This window comes from Mustela erminea, chromosome 16, assembly GCF_009829155.1.
Source record: "Mustela erminea isolate mMusErm1 chromosome 16, mMusErm1.Pri, whole genome shotgun sequence".
Lineage (NCBI taxonomy): Eukaryota > Metazoa > Chordata > Mammalia > Carnivora > Mustelidae > Mustela > Mustela erminea.
In genome coordinates, this window is record NC_045629.1 from 68,696,127 (window position 1) to 68,715,324 (window position 19,198).

Below are 19,198 nucleotides of genomic sequence, written 5' to 3' on the forward strand. Positions count from 1 at the left end.
TGGTTATTTTTCCTAAAATTTCTTTCTCAATGGCTGGATTCCCTGAAGGTAGTATTCCTGCTTCAGGTTACACTTTAGGGAGTGTCTTTCCCCTGGAGCAGAGCCACGAGTTGGACTGCAGAGAGAGACTTGGGCCAGGAAAGCTGTACTAGGGACGGGGCTGAGGCAGAGAGGAAATAACCATGGGCCCTTGCAGCTGCCGCTCAAAGGAAGAAAGCTGTTCGTTCTTTCTCTCTTATATGCTCTCCTCCATATGGTTGTTCTTAACAAGAGCCATGGAGGTCTCCAGTTACCCCAGAGTATTTGTTAGTGTTCCCAGCAGATATGTAAGAAGGAGAGTTGCCAGAAAGGGCCTCTGGTTACACAGACATTTCCCATGCAGAGTAAGTGACTTGGGGAAATTGTATATGCCTTTGGACTGAGCTAGGTCAAGTGAGGCCAGCACGTATAAGTATTCTGCTAGGGCATAGAAAAGCTGGGAGGGTCTCATGGGTCTTACTTAGAGTCAGAGCATTTGAGAGCTTGGATTCAGGAGATACTCTGAGGCCCTGGGAAGTTGTGACTTGCCCTGACAGGTGTCTCTTGAGTCTATTAGTCTGTTGAGTCTATTAGTCAAGACACCTGGCTGCGAGTGAAAGAGACATGAGGAAGAATTAAAGAGCAGAGGGAATTTATTGATCCACGTGCATGAAAAGCCCAGGAGTGGCTCTTGGGCTATGGGCATGGCTTGAGATCCCTTGTGACTCTGTGTCTTTCTGTCCATTTCACATCCTTGCTCACCTCTGTGCTGGTTCAACACCAGGCAGGCTTGTCTCAGTGTTGACAAAGGTAGCCAAACTTTTGTTGAACTCAGAGCTGGTGCTCCTAGAAATAAGGGACAGCATCATTTTCAAAATTCCAGGCCAAGTACCAGGAATGACATGATTGACCTTGTTTGGTTCATATGTCCATCTCCTGAAGCAATTGCTCTACCCAGGAGAATTCTGATTGGTACCATCAGAAGCTTGAGAGGATGGGGCTGTCCCACCTGAACCACCTGGACTGCCCAAGGGGTACAGGGATCCGTCAGAGATGCTGGGCAGACAAGAATTTCTATGCCATCGGCATGGCAGAACTGAAGGGCCATGATGACTGCTCTCTGAGGTCATAGTCTTGTTGGGGAGTATGGCTTGTCCTCTGCTTTTCTTGTAGAGTGATAGAATTTGGTTGCCTGTGGTAAGCAGAATAATGTTCCTCCAAAGATGTCTATACATCCTACTCCCCAGAAACTATGCATATTTTTATGTTACATGGCAGGGGGAATTAAGGTTACAGATTAACTTAAGGATTCTAATCAGGTGGCCTTCAAATAAGATTATCTTGGATGAGGCAGGTGGGTCTAATGTAACCATGAGTCCTTTATTAAAAGGTGGCAAAAGAGTCAGAACCTGAGAGATGGCATTGGGAGGAAGACTCTCCCGGCTTTGAAGGTGGAAGGGAGCTATGACCTAAGGAATGTGGGTGACTTTGAAGGTAGAAAACGCTAGACTTGGATTCTCCCCGAGAGCCCCTGGAAGGGAATCTAGTCCTGCTGATTTTAGTCCCGCAGGAACCGTTTCAGACTTCTGATCTCTAGAACTGTAAGATAATAAATGTGTGTTGTTTTAAATCATTATGTGTGTAGTAATTAGTTACAGCAGCCATAGGAAATTAACACACTGGCCAGAATAAAGACATTGATTGACCTTCTTTGCATCCAACTGTGGCTACCACTGAGTCCTGGGTGTAGGGGGAGTGGCTTTGTGACATTTCTTGGGACTCTCAGGCAGCAGGCAGTGCCCTCTCATCTCCCTCTTCATCTCTTCCATCCTGCTCCCTAGACGTGGAGGCCAACTGGACCACCAGGATGAAGCCATACCCTACAGAAGGTGGAGGTATGAGCTGGAAGGAGCAGAGCCACAGAGCAGCCTTGAAATTTCTACCTTAATGCTTTGACATGAGTCATGTCATGAGTGAGAAGTCAATCTTTATCTTGTTCAAGCCACTGTTATCATGGGGGCCTTCAGAAACTCACAGCTGGAGCCAAACCTAACTGTTTTGGAGAGAAAAGGCATTAACATTGACCTGTCAACGGATCGAGTCTCTACAAGGTGAGAGCATCCCAAGGGTGTTCCAAGGGTGATTCGGGAGTTCTTCCCTGATCTGTAACTCTTTCCTGGGGCCCCCAAGGTTTTTCCATCTGGGGCTGCCATCTTGGCTTCGCAGCCCTCAAAGTCATCCTGTCTCCTTTGCTGTTAGTGCCTGTTCTTCAGCTGCGACCCTCACCGATCCTGATTCACCTTGACTCTCTGGCTCTCTGAACCCTGTGCTGTTTTGGTGAGCACCCATGAAGCAGTGCTGGCCTCAGGAAACTCGCTCTTACCCTGGCTGGCCTCCCCCCACCCCACATCCCACCTACATACAGGTAGATACAAATGCAAGATTTAACTAATAATAAAGACCGGGTCTCTAGGTGTCTGTGTGACTTCAGAGGACATCATAGTTCTAATAACTAACACTTACTGAGCGCTCACCACGAGACAGAAAACTGACTACTGCTTTATATTTGAAGTGCCTTTAATCCTTAGAATAATACTAGGGGCAGTTGCTAGTGTTACTTCACTTTACAGGTAAAGAAACTGAAACTGTATTAACAGAGAAGTTAAATAACTTGTCTGAGGTCATTCAACTGCCAAATGGCAGAGGCAGTGTATAAACCAGGTGGTCTGATTTTGGAGCCCATGCTGTGATACATTAGGTGTGCTGTTTCCCAAGCCCAGGTACTTTCATCTTCTGAGTAGCACTCTACTTCAGCAAAAGGTTTAAAGGATCATGATAACAGTTCAGGAAACCAGGCAGGGTCGCCCCCTATGGTCATGTGGACTGGACATTTGGGAGGTACCATTCACATTGGCAGTTATGTTAGTTGCAACCCCTGGAGTTGGGCAGTAGACAACCTACACAGCTATACGTGGCCACTCTAAGGGCTTACATAAGCCGATAGCAGAAGGTCACATGGAAATGCCAGGAACTCAGTTGGGGAGCTATTAAAAACTGTGCTTGGGCATTAGTGTTGAAGATTAGGAATCAGGGAAACAAGCCAAGGTAATGGGAGATAGGAACGCAGAGGACTTTTGCTGGGACAGTCTGACAAAATCCGCTGGATAGTTTCTTTCACTCCCAGACCTGCATTAGATGATTCTTTACAAATGGGGGAGGAGTTAGTTTTGTTGTTATCATAGAAATAATACATACTAATATTTTTTTGAAGATTTATCTATTTATCTGAGAGAGAGAAAGCATATGAGAAGTGTGGGAGGGGCAGAGGGAGATGGAGAGAATCGCAAACAGACTCTCCGCTGAGCAGGGAGACTGTCACGGGGCTCCATTCCCACAGCCTCAGGATCATGACCTGGGCCGAAATCAAGAGTTGGACGTTCAACCAACAGAGCCTCCCAGGTGCCCTTAATACGTGCTTATTGATGGACATTTGGAAAATGCAGAAAAGCTTAAAGAAGAAAATAGTAGTCATCCATTGTTTATGACCCAGAGAGAGTCCCTGCTAATATTTTGTTATATTTCCTCCATTTATATATATAGTATGTGGTCAATCATGTTAAAATATTAACTTGTACTATTTGTATAATTTTCATCCAGTCTTCTAGAATGGTTCAGATGGGACTGGGCTGACTCTTGCTTGCCCTGGGTCATCTTTAGTGCTCCACCTGGCTGCTGATACAAGCTACTGGGCGATTCTTTCCAAAACTAACAGGATTGAAGGGGAGGAGTGGGAGTGGTTGTTGGGACAGGAAATGCATCCCAGTCAAACCCAGGGTCTTGAGTATCGAGGGGCCACTGGAACACAGGGGCTGGCACAGAGACTCATGAGCCCGTTTGTACACCTGGGAGCTTGGTGACCTTGCAGATGATAGACTGGTCCTTCTGAAGGAGACCTTTGAGGTGATGTGGTCCAGCCTCCTCCCTTGACTTCCTTCCAGGAATCCAACATGTCCAAAACTGCGTGATGGGGAAGGCCGGATTTACCATCTACTCTGGAATAAAGACATCTTCCATGCTTAAAGCAGCATTTTGGTCAAAGACTGCACACTGTCATCCATGTAGATTCATAACTACCTTAGCTTCCTTAAGGCTCTGAGAAGGCCTGCTGCAAAGAAACCTGTTGGAATTCGCTCAGTTCAGTGTTCCCTGAGCTTGTGTAGACAAGAAGTTCTTTCCACATTAATCATCTAGTCACATCCTAAGGAACATCCTTGGGGGGAGAGAGGCTGTGGTACACTGTACTGGCTGTCCACTTAGGCCAGAAGGGACACCTGAGGACATAAGCAATGTCATACTGGGTCAGAGCCACAGTCCTTCTAGCCCAGGAATGTACTCTCTGTTAGGGCCACCAAGGAAAGTGTTGCAAGAGCATGTGGCTGCCCTCGACTGAGGCCAGGTTTAGAGGCTGGAGACTGGGTCCTCCTAAAGGGCTTAATAGCTTCATATGACACGGCTGTCCCCCAAATGGATTTAAACTTCTGAAAACTTCAAATAGTTTATACTAAATCAATTCCATGGGTGCAAATTCTTGTGTGTCTTGTTCATGGCTATATCCTTAGTGCCATGAATAATGCCTGGTACACAGTTGGCACTCAAGAAAGGCTCGCAAAACAAATGGGATGACATTTCCTATTCTTTTTGAGGGGCGCAGAATTCCTCTGGGAGACATAAAAGTCTTGAACTTTCTCTTCCCAGGTTCTCTGACTTACAATTTAGGATTCAGATTACAATTTTCTTTGAAATTTATGTGTGTTGAGTGCTTAATGGATGTGAACCCCGTACCGGACACGTTCCCATATAAATAAACTCCTATCTAAACTTTCAACAATCCTGTAAAGTAGGGTCGTCTCCATTTTCCAGGTGAGGAGGTTGAGGCTGGGAGACGTTAGGTGACTTGGCTCAGGTCTTGTTCTAAATGGAGTGGCAATGCGGAGATTTATGACCCCACGGCCAGAGCCAGGTCAAGCTCATTAACGAGAGCCTGGGGTGATCAAAGGCCCATGAGATGCATGAGGAAGAGGAGGCCCCAGACGAAGACTCCTGGTTGCAAATGAAGGTACTTCCTCTTCTGAAAAGTAGTTTGCAGCAAGGACTGGCCACGAAGGCTGTCCTGCGTGCTAAGCAGGGACCGAGCAGGGACCTGTCCTGTCTCGCTGTGGAAAATAATTCTGCCTAAGGCAGAGTGACTCTGAGAATTAGAAACGTGAAGAGTTCTCAGCTGTTGTTTTTGTTTGCTGTTTGTTTGCTTGTTTTTTAGATTTCTCAGCTGATAGAGCAGCTGAGGCACTAAGCCTGCCCAAGCCTTGGTTACAGCAACACGGGGCCATAACACGGCAGCTGGTCCTCCCATTGTCCTGTCCGCTCAGCAGGCTGGTGTTTCTCCCTTCATTCAGCCCTGTGAACGCCCAGGCATTGGTCTCCATCGATCGATCGCTCCAGAGTAACTTTTTTCAGTTTAACTTAACAATGGGAGAAAACCATTATAACACCTGGTTGCTTCTGAAAATGGTGTCTGTTCCTTTGAGCTTGAGCACAAAGGGGTAATTAGGGTTTTTTTGGTTGTTGTTTTTGTTTGCTATTTGTTTGTTTGTTTTTTAGATTTTATTTATTTGAGAGAACACAAGCTGGGGGACAGGAGAAGCAGAGGGAGAGGAGAAGCAGACCCCTGCTGGCAGGGAGCCCGACGTGGGACTCGATCCCAGGACCCTGGGATCATGATCTGAGCCAAAGCCAGACACTTAATGGACGGCGACACCCAGGCATCCCTATCCTTCTGTATTTTAGAACAGCGTATTCTCCTAGCTGAGGGGATGGTCTTATGGGTAGGAAGCGGTGTCTCTGTCTGCCTGCCCCTTGCGGGGGGGGGGGGGGGGCGGTGCTGCAAGGGCATATCGCGATGTTTTTGTTTGGGGGTTTTCTTGCCTGTCAGTGTTCATGCTGTGCCAAACAAACTTTGTATGTTTTGTATATTTCTCGTGAAACCCTGGACATTTTCTGCCACTCAGAGAAGTAACCCGATGAACCCAGTCCCATAAAGGTGACAGTAGTGTTTTACTCTCTCGGAATGCCTGGAAGAGGATACTAAATCAAAGTAATTCATTTCCAAGAGGGGAGAACCTCAGGTGACGGTGCCTGGTGGACGGGAGAAAGGATCTGGACGTTGGGGCTTGCTCTTCCTAGAGCACCTGCAGTCAAATGACAGGAGGTGGTTTTCAGCTTAGTCCTGATCTGGGGCTCATCTGACCCTGCTCTGTCTGTATGTGATCTGCTCGCACACTGAGGACCCCTCCTCTGGGCGGTCAGAGGGGAAGGACTGACCTCTCATCTGAGACAAGGCACCTGCAGAGTCTTGAAGGTGCGGCCGGAACACTATAAGGAGTATTGTCTCCTGACTCCTGCCCTAGTCAGTGCATAGCCTGGGCTCAGCGTTCAAAAATCAGAAGCTTCCCACAGGTGAGATGAGCTAAGCGAAAACCTGGTACACTTCCTCTACGGCAGCGCTATTAGGAAACCAAAGCAGAGAACATATCACCGCAAGAACTGGTAGTATGGACAATCCATTTCAACAGCACACATCAGTGTGCTAATTTAATTCAAAATTTAGATTGATATACTTCCTTTGTATAATAAGACTCAACTCTGTGCAGGCAGAAACCCAGGAGCGCTCTCATGTCCTTCCTCTTCTCCACCCCTGTGTCCAGACCCGTGTGGAGTCCGGGATGCACACCTGAGTATCACTGAATCCGTCTACTTCCCTCCACCATCGTGGTCAGCACCCACCGTTGCTCCAGGCTATGCTGCAGGGGCCTCTGTGTGTCTCTGCTGGGTCCCTTCTAGCCAGTCTTTACTGTGGTGTCTCCAAAATTGTGCACACAATATGACCCATTGTGAGCAGGCGGAAAACATTAGAACTTAGATTTTTATTTATTTTTAATAAAAGAAGGAATAAAGCTTTAGGAATAAAGCTTTACTGTTATTCAACAGATGGATTGACCCTGACCTCTTACCCAATCGTGTGCAAGATAGCCAGTTGCATGTGTCATTTGGTTCAAGAGGTGTCCTGGAGGCTTCTGTTCCAGGCGGGGTTCAGGGAGTATCCCCATGGTTTCTTCTTTGGTTTCTTGCCCCATCCCCCAGCTTTATTGACATATAGTGGACAACAAAAAATTGTATATATTTAAGATGTACATCTTGATGATTTGATATACATATACATTGTGAAATATAATAATCAAGGTAGTTAAAGTATCCATCACCTCGTATAGTTACTTTTTGAGTGTGTGTGTGGTGAGATTACTTAGGATTTACCCTTTTGGCAAATTTCAAGTACACAATACAATATTGTTAACTGCAGTGTAATATATGCACAGTGTTGTACATTAGATTTTTGGAACTTACTCATCTTGTGTAAATGAAAGATTGTACACCTTGATGGACATTTCCCCCATTTCCCCCAGGGGCTGGAAATCACCATTTGACTCTGTTTCTATGAGACTGACTATTTTAGATTCCATGTATCAGTGACATCATGCAAAATTTGTCTTTCTGCATCTGGCTTATTTCACGTAGCATGATGTCTTCTGGGTCCATCTATGTTGTTGCAAATGGCAAGCTTTCCTTCTTTTATAATACAGCTGAATTGTATTATGAGCTATATCTATCATCTATCTATCTATCTATCTATCTATCTATAACCTTTCCTTTCTCCATTCATTCATTCATCAGTGGACATTTGGGTGGTTTCCGTATTAGGACCATTGTGAAGAATAGGACAATGAGCATGGGAGTGCGGATCCCTCTTCAATATCCTGTTTTCATTCCCTTTGGATACATACCCCGAAGTGGGACTACCGGATCATATGGATCAGGTTTTCTGAGGAATATCGACACTGGTTTCCATAGTGGCTGTCTCAATTTACATCCCCACAAATGTTGCACAGGGGCTTTCTTTTCATGACATCCTTACAAACCCTTGTTATCTTTGGTCTTCCGGATAACAGCCAACCTAGCAGGTGTGAGGTGGTAACTCATTGTGGTTTTGATTTGCACTTCCCTGATGGTTAGTGAAGTTAAACACCTTGAAACAACATACCTATTGGCCACGTGTATGTCTTCTTGGGAGAAATGCCTGTTCAGGTCCTTTGCCCATTTGCTTTCAATGTGTTGCAGTGTGATACTGTGGCTTGTATCTTTTCTGGGGGAAACCTGCTTCTGGGTTACATTAAGTAGTTTTAATTGAATGATCTTTCAAAGACATGGACAAGCAACTTACAAGGATTCTTGTGTCACCTTTGTAGATTGCAGATAAGACTAAAGGCAAGCAACTGGGAACCATAAGCTAACGGACGAGCTGTTAAACCTCCTGGAATAGGTAAGGACAGTGATCATCGAATCATCTCTGACGCTACGCTGGCTGCCCTCCCAGTTCAGAGTGATCCAAAATATCCAACGGACAAACATCTATTACTATTGATAATAAACCTCGCCCTAAATGTATATTATGCTTTGAGATATTAACTTAATGTAGTCATCATGGTAATTTCTGAGACTTAAAGAAAACCTTTTCCTTGTGGACATTTTCAAACATACACAAAAGAGAAAATATAATCATGAACCTCCACAGGCCTATTGCTCGGCTTCAATGATTGTCAGCCTTCTGTCAAGACAAAACTTTTAAAAACTGTTTTTAGCATGAACTCCCTTTGAGGGATTTCGATATTTGTATGTTTTGTAATGTACATGAGCTCTGTAGTGTATAACAAATATTCGGTGCATAAATTTACAAAAATCAAAGGCGTATACTCAAACACTTTTTGCTCATCAGGATTTTGTAATCAAATGTTTAGAGAAGGCTGCTTCACGATGCAGTCAGGATGTGTCATCGAATGTTTAGAGAGGGCTGCTTCCCGTTGCAATCAGGCCTTCTCTCTGTACAAATCTCATCGCATTGCTCTGTGTGGCACGCCCCTTAATGGCTTCCCATTGCTTTTAAGGAAAGCTCAGCAAGGACCCACTTAAGTCTCTTGCCTCCCTCCCCTGCCCTCCTCCTTTGCTCTCTCCCCTCTGGCGCCAGTGCCGGTCGACAGAGCAGACTTTGCACAGTGCACATATTGACCCAAGTGTCCTTCTGTTTAAAGTGGGGAGGGGCAGAGGGAGAGAATCCTAAGCAGGCCTCTTGCTCAGCGAAGAGCTGACAAGCAGGACTCACTCTCATGACCCTGAGATCATGACCTGAGCCAAAATCAAGAATCAGATGCTTAACTGGCTGCTCCACTAAGGCGCCCCTCCTCTGTGTCCTTTTGCCTGAAGGCTTTACACATTCTTCTTCCTCTGCTTCCCTTTCCAGCTCCAGCTCCACTTTCTTTGGGCGTCCTTTCCTTCCTTCCAGCCCAGGTTGTGTTTCCCGAATGTGATGCATGCTCATGGAATTGATTTATTTTCCTGCGCTTGTCTGTGTCTGTAATATGTGACTATAAACTCGTTATATGACCATACAGACTCTGTGTAATGATAAGACTCCTTTGAGCGGTGGCTAATGTCAGTGTCTCCCTGTAGACTAAAATCTCCAGAAGGCTACCTCCCTAGCATCTATGGCAGTGCCCAGCACATAGTTGGCATTCGACAAGTTGTGGACCGAAGGAAGCCTATCTTAGGTGCAAGGTTAAAACAGCGCAGGGGGAGAGGCAAACCCTGGTAGATGAGTGAGTCATCACTACACGAGAAGTTCAGCATCGCAAGAGATAAGGAACAACACAGGACAACAATCGGAGTTCACAGGCAGTGCGTGGGTGAGTGCCAAACAAGCGCAGTGGATGTCAAGTGCGTCAAGTTCAAAGAGAACGGTCTCCATGGGGGGGGCTGGGCTGGCTTCAGACAGTATGATCTTTTGAAATATAAAAGCCACATGTGAACAAACGCTGACTGACATCCCGGAAGCTGCAATCCTTGCTTTTTGGGATACCGAAAGCATAATTTAATTTTGATTTACAAGAGTCTCCAGTTCGACCCTGAAGTCAAAATGATAATGTCATCTTCCCAGATCATTCCAGCATGAATGAATCTGCCCTTTTCTCAGGCTCCGTGTTCATTATGGCCTTGAAGACGGAGCCGTGCTTTATTAGCAATAACATCTTCCCTTCGGTCTTGCAACAGTTTCTCCCAGTTTGACTTTTGACTGGGCTCTCACATGGTATTTTTTTGTGGTTTTGTAATAAAGGGACTTGTTTTTTTACATGATCTGGTAAATAGAGATCCAACTCTTGGTATTAATTTAGAAGACTGTAGGCTGATTTGTGAAGCCCAGTCTGACATTCGTATAATCTGATCCTTTTTTTGCCCAAGGGAAGCTCGATTTACATCTGTTTTAACACACACTTGTTTATTTCTCTGGTTTCTTACTCTTCTGCCTTCATTAGAATATAAGCTTCATGAGAGGAAGGGCCTTCACTGTTCGGTCTCCATTATAACCTCAGCACCTAGGACAGGGCCTGACACAGAGCAGGCCCTCAGTAAATGCTGAATGTTTTCAGAATCTCTCAAGCTTGTAAGCAACTTGAGGAGAGAGGACATTTTTTGTTCTAACCCTTTATTTCCTATGGTATTGCCTAGTATCAGATACTTACTCATAGTGGATGTTGGGAGGACATCAGCTAAATGGAATCAAAGAGAATTCTGCTGAGTTTTTTGACCATGGTAGAGGAGAGAAGAAAGAACAGGTCGGGGAGGACTGGCTTTAAAATGGATGGACTTACTGTGGAGTCACAGCTCCCTTCTCATTCACTAAGTGACCTTGGGGAGATCATTGGGTTTCTCAGCCTCAGTGTACTCTTCTGTAAAACAGGCATGTTAACACCAGTAGTCCTCGACCTAGGGCCCTTGTGAGACATTCCGTCTGGGAAGAGCTCTGTAAACAGAGAAATGCCTAGAGATATGAATTGTGGACTCTGGCCAGGGCAGTTAGGAAATGCTGGAGATTCCCATAGGGCTGTTGGCAGTGCCCTTGGCCTTCGGACAAACAGTGGCCCCAGAAGTTAAACCTGCTGGGTCCAGATTTCCAGGTCCCCGTCTCTATAAGCTCCTCTTGTCATCACCTTCCCTTCTACCCTGCTCTCTCCTGTGGCTTTTTCCTCCCTCCCCCACCTCCAGCCTCGCTTTATGCTGGTTCATCCAGTCCGTCTGAATTGCCAGATGAAATGTAACTTGATAGCCTGAGTTATCTAGAATTACATTCCAAAAACATCTCTGTGCTTCCTCAGGGGAGAAAGGAAAATAGGACCATGGTGAAAGAAGGCAGAGAGGATACTCTAACCATATTCTAGTTTTTCTTTTATGAAATTTGGCCTACGGTTTCCCAAAGAAATTTTCCTAATCAATGCCAGCCATGCAGGTAGAATAAGGAGTCTCCTACCAGGTATGATCTGAAGGGAACTAGAAGGTCCAGCCCCAGTCTCTCTTATTGGCCTGAAATTCTCCCCTTACCTGCACTTTTGTGCAGGTATAATGTATTGAAGGTATACATATTATATAATGTATATATAATATACTGCAGGTGTAATATATTGAAGCCAATATATTTTCACTGAAGATCACAATTCACTGTTATCCCTGAGCTGCAGTTAGGGTGATGTTAGATTCCAAGAGCCTGGAGCACAGAAGACAGAAATGGAAACCTTGAAAGGACAATGTAGATGGGTGCCCAGAGTAGCCGAGGGCTTATGGGACCTTGCAAACTGAACCAAGACAGGATGGAAAAATGGAGATGGGGTATCAGAAGAAAAGGGTGGAGATCTGGTTGTGCCACAGATCGGGGCAGTGTAACTCTCCTCTGCCTTTAAAATTTTAATCCTCACTGAGCTGGTTCATTATTGTTTAATTATTATTAACTAAGGTTAGTGGAAGTATGGGGTGTGTGTGTGTGTGTGTGTGTGTGTGTGTGCGTGTGTGTGTTTTCTGAAATTTCAAGGGGCTCTTTATTTTGTCTAAATGAAAACAGTCTAATTGACTTTTTGGATTTCCATAATAATTTCATTATCATTATATCTTAGTTTCATTATTATGAGACAATACAGAGAAGACTGAAGTTCATTGAAAATAGCACCCGGCCTCTGTGCCTTATGCTCCTTCTTCGTGCCCACGGTCCTGCTCCTTGTCCTGGTCTAGGTCACCTCTTACACCTTGGCTTGAGCTTTTCCCTCTCCCCAGGGCACCCTCATGCTCTCTTCATGGGTCCCTCAAAGCTGAGCCCAGACTTTCTCATGAAGTTTCTCATGATTTCTGTGCCACATGCCGAACTGTGCTTACGAATTCGCCCGTCATGCACCCACTTTACTCTCCCTGTCAGAAGTTGGAGTGTACTTGCTTTCCACTCTACTCCCCGCCCCATGCTCCTATTGGGGTGAGGGACATAAGAGAACTGTCATCCTCATGCTGTAGCCCTCAAAGGCACTTAATAATGTCTATTGAGTTGACTGTATGCTGCTGGTGCCAGTGAATTTCTATAGTGGTCTCAGAAGCTCTAGAAAGAAAGCATCCCACTTCCTGTCTGATGACCAAAACCCTCTTACAATTCACGTAAGCCTTTCATTACACTTCAAAGCAACGTTTATGAAAAGGGCTATCCAGTTTTCAGCTCTCCTAGAAGTATCTGAATTATAGATCAAGCATCCTAATCCCAGAGGTATAAGGTGTTCTATGTTGAAACATATACTGTTTATCTAAAAAGATACACCGCATCCCATATGCTACACTGAGAGGTCATACAGTGTAACAATCAGTCAAACTCAGTTCTGGGACCAGTCCCTCTGGGTTCAAGTAAATTGCTAATCTGTGTAGTTCCTACCACATAGAGATGTTGTGAGATTAAAAGTGGTAATAAGTTAGTTCATAAAAAGTTGAGTAGAGCAGTACGGGCACGTGGTCAGTGTTCAGCAGTAGGACTGGTATTGTGTGGTGGCATTATTGTTACTTTCCCACTAATCTGAATGTGGCTGTGCTCATGTGGGTAGCCCCTTCTTTCATTTTACCCATTTTGAGACCAAACTTGGCACCGTACTGGATTCCTTCCTTCAAATCAAATTGAACCACAAACGTTTTGGTGAGAAACACAGATCTTACTGAAGATAACTTAGGGAGATCTGGATGATGAAACTGCATATAACCAGCAAAACTTAAAAAAAAATCCATTTTTAAGCATTTTTGTTCCTTCCTGAAAGTTCCTTTCTTAACACTAGCAATGTCATTTCTTCTCTTACCCTGCTCCCCATCCCTCCCTCCGCCAATATTCTACCCCATGTGATAACCTGTCCCACTATCTGGACACATCCTCTTCAGGATTCATCCTCCTGGCAAATAATCTTTTCCTTCTCACGTCTAGAGCGCTACTTAACGGAAAGTGCTGTTTATTACCTGTGTCAGACTAAGCGTGATTGCTGGATGCCCAACTCATTCAGGTTCCCTGCCGAGGCCAGTGGGGAGCTGGAGCCAGTCTGCACTGGCTCTTGATGCCAACTGTGCACATCTCTTCCCAGCTCTGCTTTCAGGACGCCATACTGGTAAAGTTGAAATTGGCCATGGGAGTGTTCACACCATGGAAACGGACAGATGCTATGAGCTGGGGCTTTCTGCGGAGAATGGGCTGTTGAACATTGACCAGCACACCACTGCTGCAGCCACTGGCACTTTCTCTGGCTCTCAGCGAGACCTCAGGGTGCCCTGGCTTGGCTTTCTGCTTCCTAATTTCTGGCATTCTGCAACAGGCAGTGAAGCTAGGGGTCTAAGGAGACTTGTTTTCAGTTCTGTATGCTCTACCTCTCCTGGCCATCTTTCCTTCTTCCCTCCTTCTCTTTCTTGGCTTTACCTCTACTTGTATTCCCTGTATTTGAGCTCTTCTTTCCTGGTAAGTGAGTCTGGATCATACCTCAGGCCGGGTCAGGGTCTCTTTCTCTTTCTCTCTCTCTCTTTGTCTAAGTTGCCAACATGCCACATGGCAGGAGTCTTATCAGACATGGCACAGAGGGTGCAAGATTTGCTCCAGGAATGGGTGGGTTCGTGATTCCAGAGAACCTGCATGACTCCAAAGACGGGGGCTTCTAGGAAGTCATGGTTTCGCTGTCTGCTAGGCTCTCTCTGTGGGCCCTGAGTCAGTGGTTCTCCACTGTAGCTGCACATTAGAACCAGTGAGGACTGAAACACTCCCAGTGCTCAAGGACAGCCCCAACCCGTGAAATCAGATAGAACCAGGTGTCATCGTGCCTCTTCAGATCCCACTGTGATAGACTTGCTTTGCCTCCGTCAGTCTGTGGAAGGCCCGGGCTCCTCCCTGCTGCCATTACAACCCGATGGCCACTTCCGTTCCTGAAACCTTGCCTCTGCTGCACTGGTCAGTGTAGGAATCATCTAACCAGCCTACAGGTGCTTCTCTGTTTCATAACTGCATCCAAATGCCACTCTCTCATAGAAGCCCTCCTTGATTCTCCAGACTAGGTCAGGTCTTTTTGTTACACATATATGTATACATGTATGTATATGTGTATATATATTTTGTATATTTTTTCTTTTAATTTTCCTGCATTTTTCTTTCAGAGCTGTTAAACCAGCTTTTAAGTCCATATTTAGTTTTATATTATTTGATTAATAAGATCATATACTCTATGAGGGGAGAGATTATGTCTATTTTTTTCCCAACATTTAGGCCAAGAGCTTAGACCCTCATGCTTGGCACACAGTAGGTGCTCAGTGGGTGGTTGTTGAATGTTCACAAGGTGCCATGGGAAAGAAGGAGACTGGGCCTCAGGAAGGGCCTGCAACAAGGAACAAAAGGCCAATCACCATGCCTTCATCCAGGGTCTCTGGTTCTTTCTCTCTTCTCTTAAGGCCAGCTTCCTATGCCTCCCAGGCTAGTTAGTAGGTAAGGGAATGCCGCCAGACATCTGCTTAGTTTATATCATCTTCATTTAAGAGACCAACTCAGACTGAGCTACACTCTCTGAGTCTCAGTTCTGAGGTGAAAGACTGTGTTGGCTCCAGCTGGTTCAGGTGTCCAATCCTGGTCTAGTCAACACTGGTGAGGAAGCATGGTATGAGGTACGCTGGTGAGTGGTCCACCTAAGGAGTCACATAAACTGGGCAGATACCCCACAGTATGTTCCCCATAGCCTATGCATAGAGTCTCTGTCAAAAATGAAGACCTACAAATGATGCTAAAGAACCTGGAGGAGAGAGAAGAGATAGGTGCTTCGGTGAAGGCAAGGAGTCCCCATCAAACAATAGGCGAGTGGGTTGTTAGTTTGTCTCCCTGGAATAGATTTTTTGACTCTAATCCCAAGGGCCTGAAAAGGCTGAACATTCCCAAGACTGATTTTCTGGCTGGCTTTGGGCCTCTCATGCCAGTGGAGGAGAGAAAATCAGACGGATCAGCGCCCAGTCTGCAGGGAGTGCTGGCTGGCTCAGGAATGGGTTGGCGTTATCCAGATCTCCTCTGACTCACATGGAGCTGTTGGCGATGAAGGAGGTTAGAAATTCCTAACACAGAGAGAGCCATAAGAGGCATTGAGCTTTCAGGAGGAGAGTCAGCTGTGCAATGACCATCTTGGGCAGTGGGCTTCCCTACCACTCTGTAAGTTCTGAGAGGGCAGGGCTCTGTCCCTGTTCCTGATTGTCCAAATGACAACTTCCTGAGGCCAGGGGATATAACAGCATGTACAGCACAACCTCTGCCATCATGGGGTAGGGTCTAATGGGGGAGACGGAAACAGAATCAAGTCATCATAGGACAGTACGTTTGGTGAATGCTCTGAGAGGCATCAGCTGCTGAGGAGACACATGGATGGGGGAGAAGGCTCCCTGGAGGAGGTGATATTTAAGTTGGGACAAAATGAATAGGATTTATCCAGGTGAATGAGGGTCATGGTGGGGAGAGGAGTGAGGAATAGGATTTCGGGCTAAGGCAATAATATTTACAAAAGCCTACAGGTCAAAAGAGCGTGATGTCACTCAGAGATTCCAGGTTGTTCAGAAGTCTGGAGTGCTGACCAGCAGGTGCTCCTGCAGTAGTACTCTGCATGCTGTGCTAGTCTCTCATTGTTTCATGAGGACAACCTATAAAGGGAACCATCCCAAATACCATGGGCTTTGATTTCTATGAAAACAGAGCATCAGGGAGTCACAGCATCTCAGTGACCCTCTCAGGGCTGTGACTGTCTCCTCTGTAAACTGCTCCAACAAGGAATGTGAAATCAATTTTCAAATGGAAGGGAATATCACTGCTTCCCTTGGGTTCCTCCGAAGTCCTATGCTTGAGGTTGTACCATCAACACTCTTGGGATGATTGAGATGTTCAAGGACAGTTCTCATGTTCTGCACTGGTGTGTGCATGGCCTGCTCAATCAGTACTCCTGGTGGTGATGATAGCGTGGCCTTCTCTCTTCTCCACAACCTGCCAAAGACTACTTCTGACAGTTCTGGAAACCAGGTACGCAGAGCTTCACTTCTCTCAGTATGGGGGATATTCCATTCTGCCACTGGTGACCATACATCAGTAGGGTTGGTTGGTGGGATGGGTGTCTCCTCTCTCCCAATGCTCTGTGCATGCCTTGAGCTGCAGGACAGACAGAGAGAGCGCCACACTGGAAGAAGACAACTTCCTCTGCCCTGGGAGGCACAGTGTTCATCAAGGCTGAGGGAGTAATTGTGTTTCCTGCTAGAATCTCATCATCTTCTTGAGCCTCAGTTTCCTTATCTGTAGAACAGGGAGTTGACTTATTTGCCCATCTCCTGCTCAAGGGTCCGGGACAAACTGAGCAGAGGCAGCCCAGGAGGAGAAGGAAGGCACATGGGTAGGGTGAGCTGACAGAAGTGCTGTGTGCAGGCCGGAATGGCCCTCAAATCACAGGGATCGGAGTCATCATTTAGGGAAGCGGAGTGAGCCGCAGCTGCTCCTTGTAGATAGAGCACGAGCTCTCCAGTTCTCCACAGTGTCCTCCACAGCCCCCCATGCTTCCTTTGTTCCATCTGGCCTCCACGGTTGAGGCTCTACAGTTGACCCTCTGGCTTCCAATTCCTCCCTGATGTCCTTGCCCTTCCGTCTCCCAGCTTCCTCATGGCCTGACTCCGGGAACATTTCCAAGCCCTCTGAATCATAATGGCTACCTACACTTGTTGAGTAACTTACATTTGTTTTGTCTGGCATTGCACTAAGATTTTCCATACTTCATTTCACTGGGTCCTTATGAAATACCCTCTCCTGGTTTTTACAGGGCTGGTTTGCTTCCATCATTCACTATCAGCTCATTTATTTCTTCTTCTGATGTCTTACCACCCCTTTCCCTCACCACTTACCCTTACACCATGCTGTTTTATTTTCTTTGTAGCATTTATTATGGAATTTATCCTGTACATTTCTTTATTGCTTGCCACTCCTCCCTAGGATGTAAACTCCCTAAGAGCAGTGACCATCAATGTTTTGCTCACCACTGCCTCACCCCACCCCCAGCATCTAGAAGCGTACCTGCCACATACTAGGAATTCATCCACATTTGTTAAATGACTCAATGCTGTCATCACTATTTCAAATATGAGCAAATTGAAGTAGAGAGAGGCTGAGTGACGTGCGGTTCATACAATGGCAGAGCTGGGGGTCAAACCCAAGTTGCCTGTCTCCAAAGCAGATACCTTTAATCCTGATGCATTACTAGCCTCATGGTGGTGAGACCTTTCCCTGCCTAATTTCTTCTTCTGGAGTAAAGTGAGCCAGATTACTTTTCTGCTCAGCATGCCATCTACTTGATGCTGGGCCTTATGTCTCCTGCTGTGGAACACGATCTCCCAGAGCTGTGTCTCCCATCAATAGTCCCCGAGGAGACTGAGCATTTTTTGCCATGGGCCTGGAAATACAGGAAACCAATGTCACATCTATTTCTCCAAAAACCAAGAGGCCTTCAAAGTTACCATCATTTTGGGTCTCCCCTTCTTAGATACAGTGGTGCCAAGGATGAATATAAAGGGATGAATATAAAGATCTGAGTCCTTTAAAAGTGTTCTGGAGAGAAGGAAAGGTAAAAACCTAGAGCCCAGTTCTCTCGGTCATTTTTAGAGGAAAGTGTAAAAATAGAAAATCTTGTTCTGCTGAAGAACTATTTAAGGACAAAAGTACAACAGAATCACATATAGAAAAGGGGAAAGAAGTCAACCACAGAACACGAAAGCCCATCCCTGTCTGGGAAGAGCCAGAGGAAAGGGGCGTGTCGAGTTCTGTCCTTTCTCACGTTTGGTATTTCTCGCATATAAATACAGGACTGGGACAGGAGAGACGGGAACAGGGAAAGAATGAAGACTCTCAGAAGATCCTGAAATCCCATTCTGAATTCCTGACTGCAACCTCGGAAGTGTTTGTGTCTCGGAAAATCCTAGACCTGTCCCAGCCCTGCGAGATCCCACGCTGGGACCTCAGAACCTACAGGGGAAGGAAGCTCCGCGCTTCCTGGGCGCCTCTCACCAAGTTTCCTATCTTCTCCATCCGTGAGTCCTCTGTCCCCAGCACCTTCAGGCTTGACACCTGCCTTCCACGAGCCATGCTTGAAACAGACTTTGTATTTAAAAATCCCAACCCCAGTGAAACGTGAAGTCCCTTCAAAGTGAGCAAATAAAATCCCAAGGAAGTCTCATTTAGAAATAGAAACTCTCATGCCTTTTTTTTTTTTTTTTTTTACCGTGATTTCTCTTCCACTGGAGAAGTTTCTTTAAAAAAAAAAGAAAAAGAAAAAGAAAAAAGCTCAAGAGGCTAGATGGCTTGAAACCAAAATGAGCTACTGAGCCGTCTTCACTAGAATTCTGCTGGGGACAGCGGCGGCCTAGCATCTCAGTCCTTGGCTCAGCAGGATTCCTGGGTGCGGAGGTGGGGGGCCCCCCCCGCCCCCCGCTGGGGCCCAGGCTGTGAACGACTCATGCTCGTGGCTCCATTTCCCAAGTAACTTCTTTGAGCATTTCTCGAGCTCAGGGAAAAACTCTCCTGGGATGAGACCAAGGAAGAGCAGGAAGAAGTTGTCCTTTGTATCTTGGAACGTGCCTGGGAGCCCGTGAAGAAGCCCCAGGGTAAACGGGTCCGTCCTCCCTTAAGTTTACTGTT

The 19,198-nt window shown here is 46.0% G+C and overlaps 1 long non-coding RNA gene across 2 annotated transcripts; it reads left to right on the plus strand.

Annotated features, from left to right (window-relative positions):
- The first annotated feature begins 1,419 nt into the window (after positions 1 to 1,419).
- LOC116575352 lies at positions 1,420 to 18,936 on the plus strand. Of its 2 annotated transcripts, none has more exons than XR_004279726.1 (4): positions 1,420 to 2,129; positions 8,376 to 8,449; positions 9,634 to 9,866; positions 18,367 to 18,936. It is a non-coding gene; the product is annotated as an uncharacterized LOC116575352 (long non-coding RNA). The 2 variants fall into 2 exon arrangements; XR_004279725.1 differs by lacking the exon at positions 1,420 to 2,129 and adding an exon at positions 5,989 to 6,531.
- Positions 18,937 to 19,198: the final 262 nt, after the last annotated feature.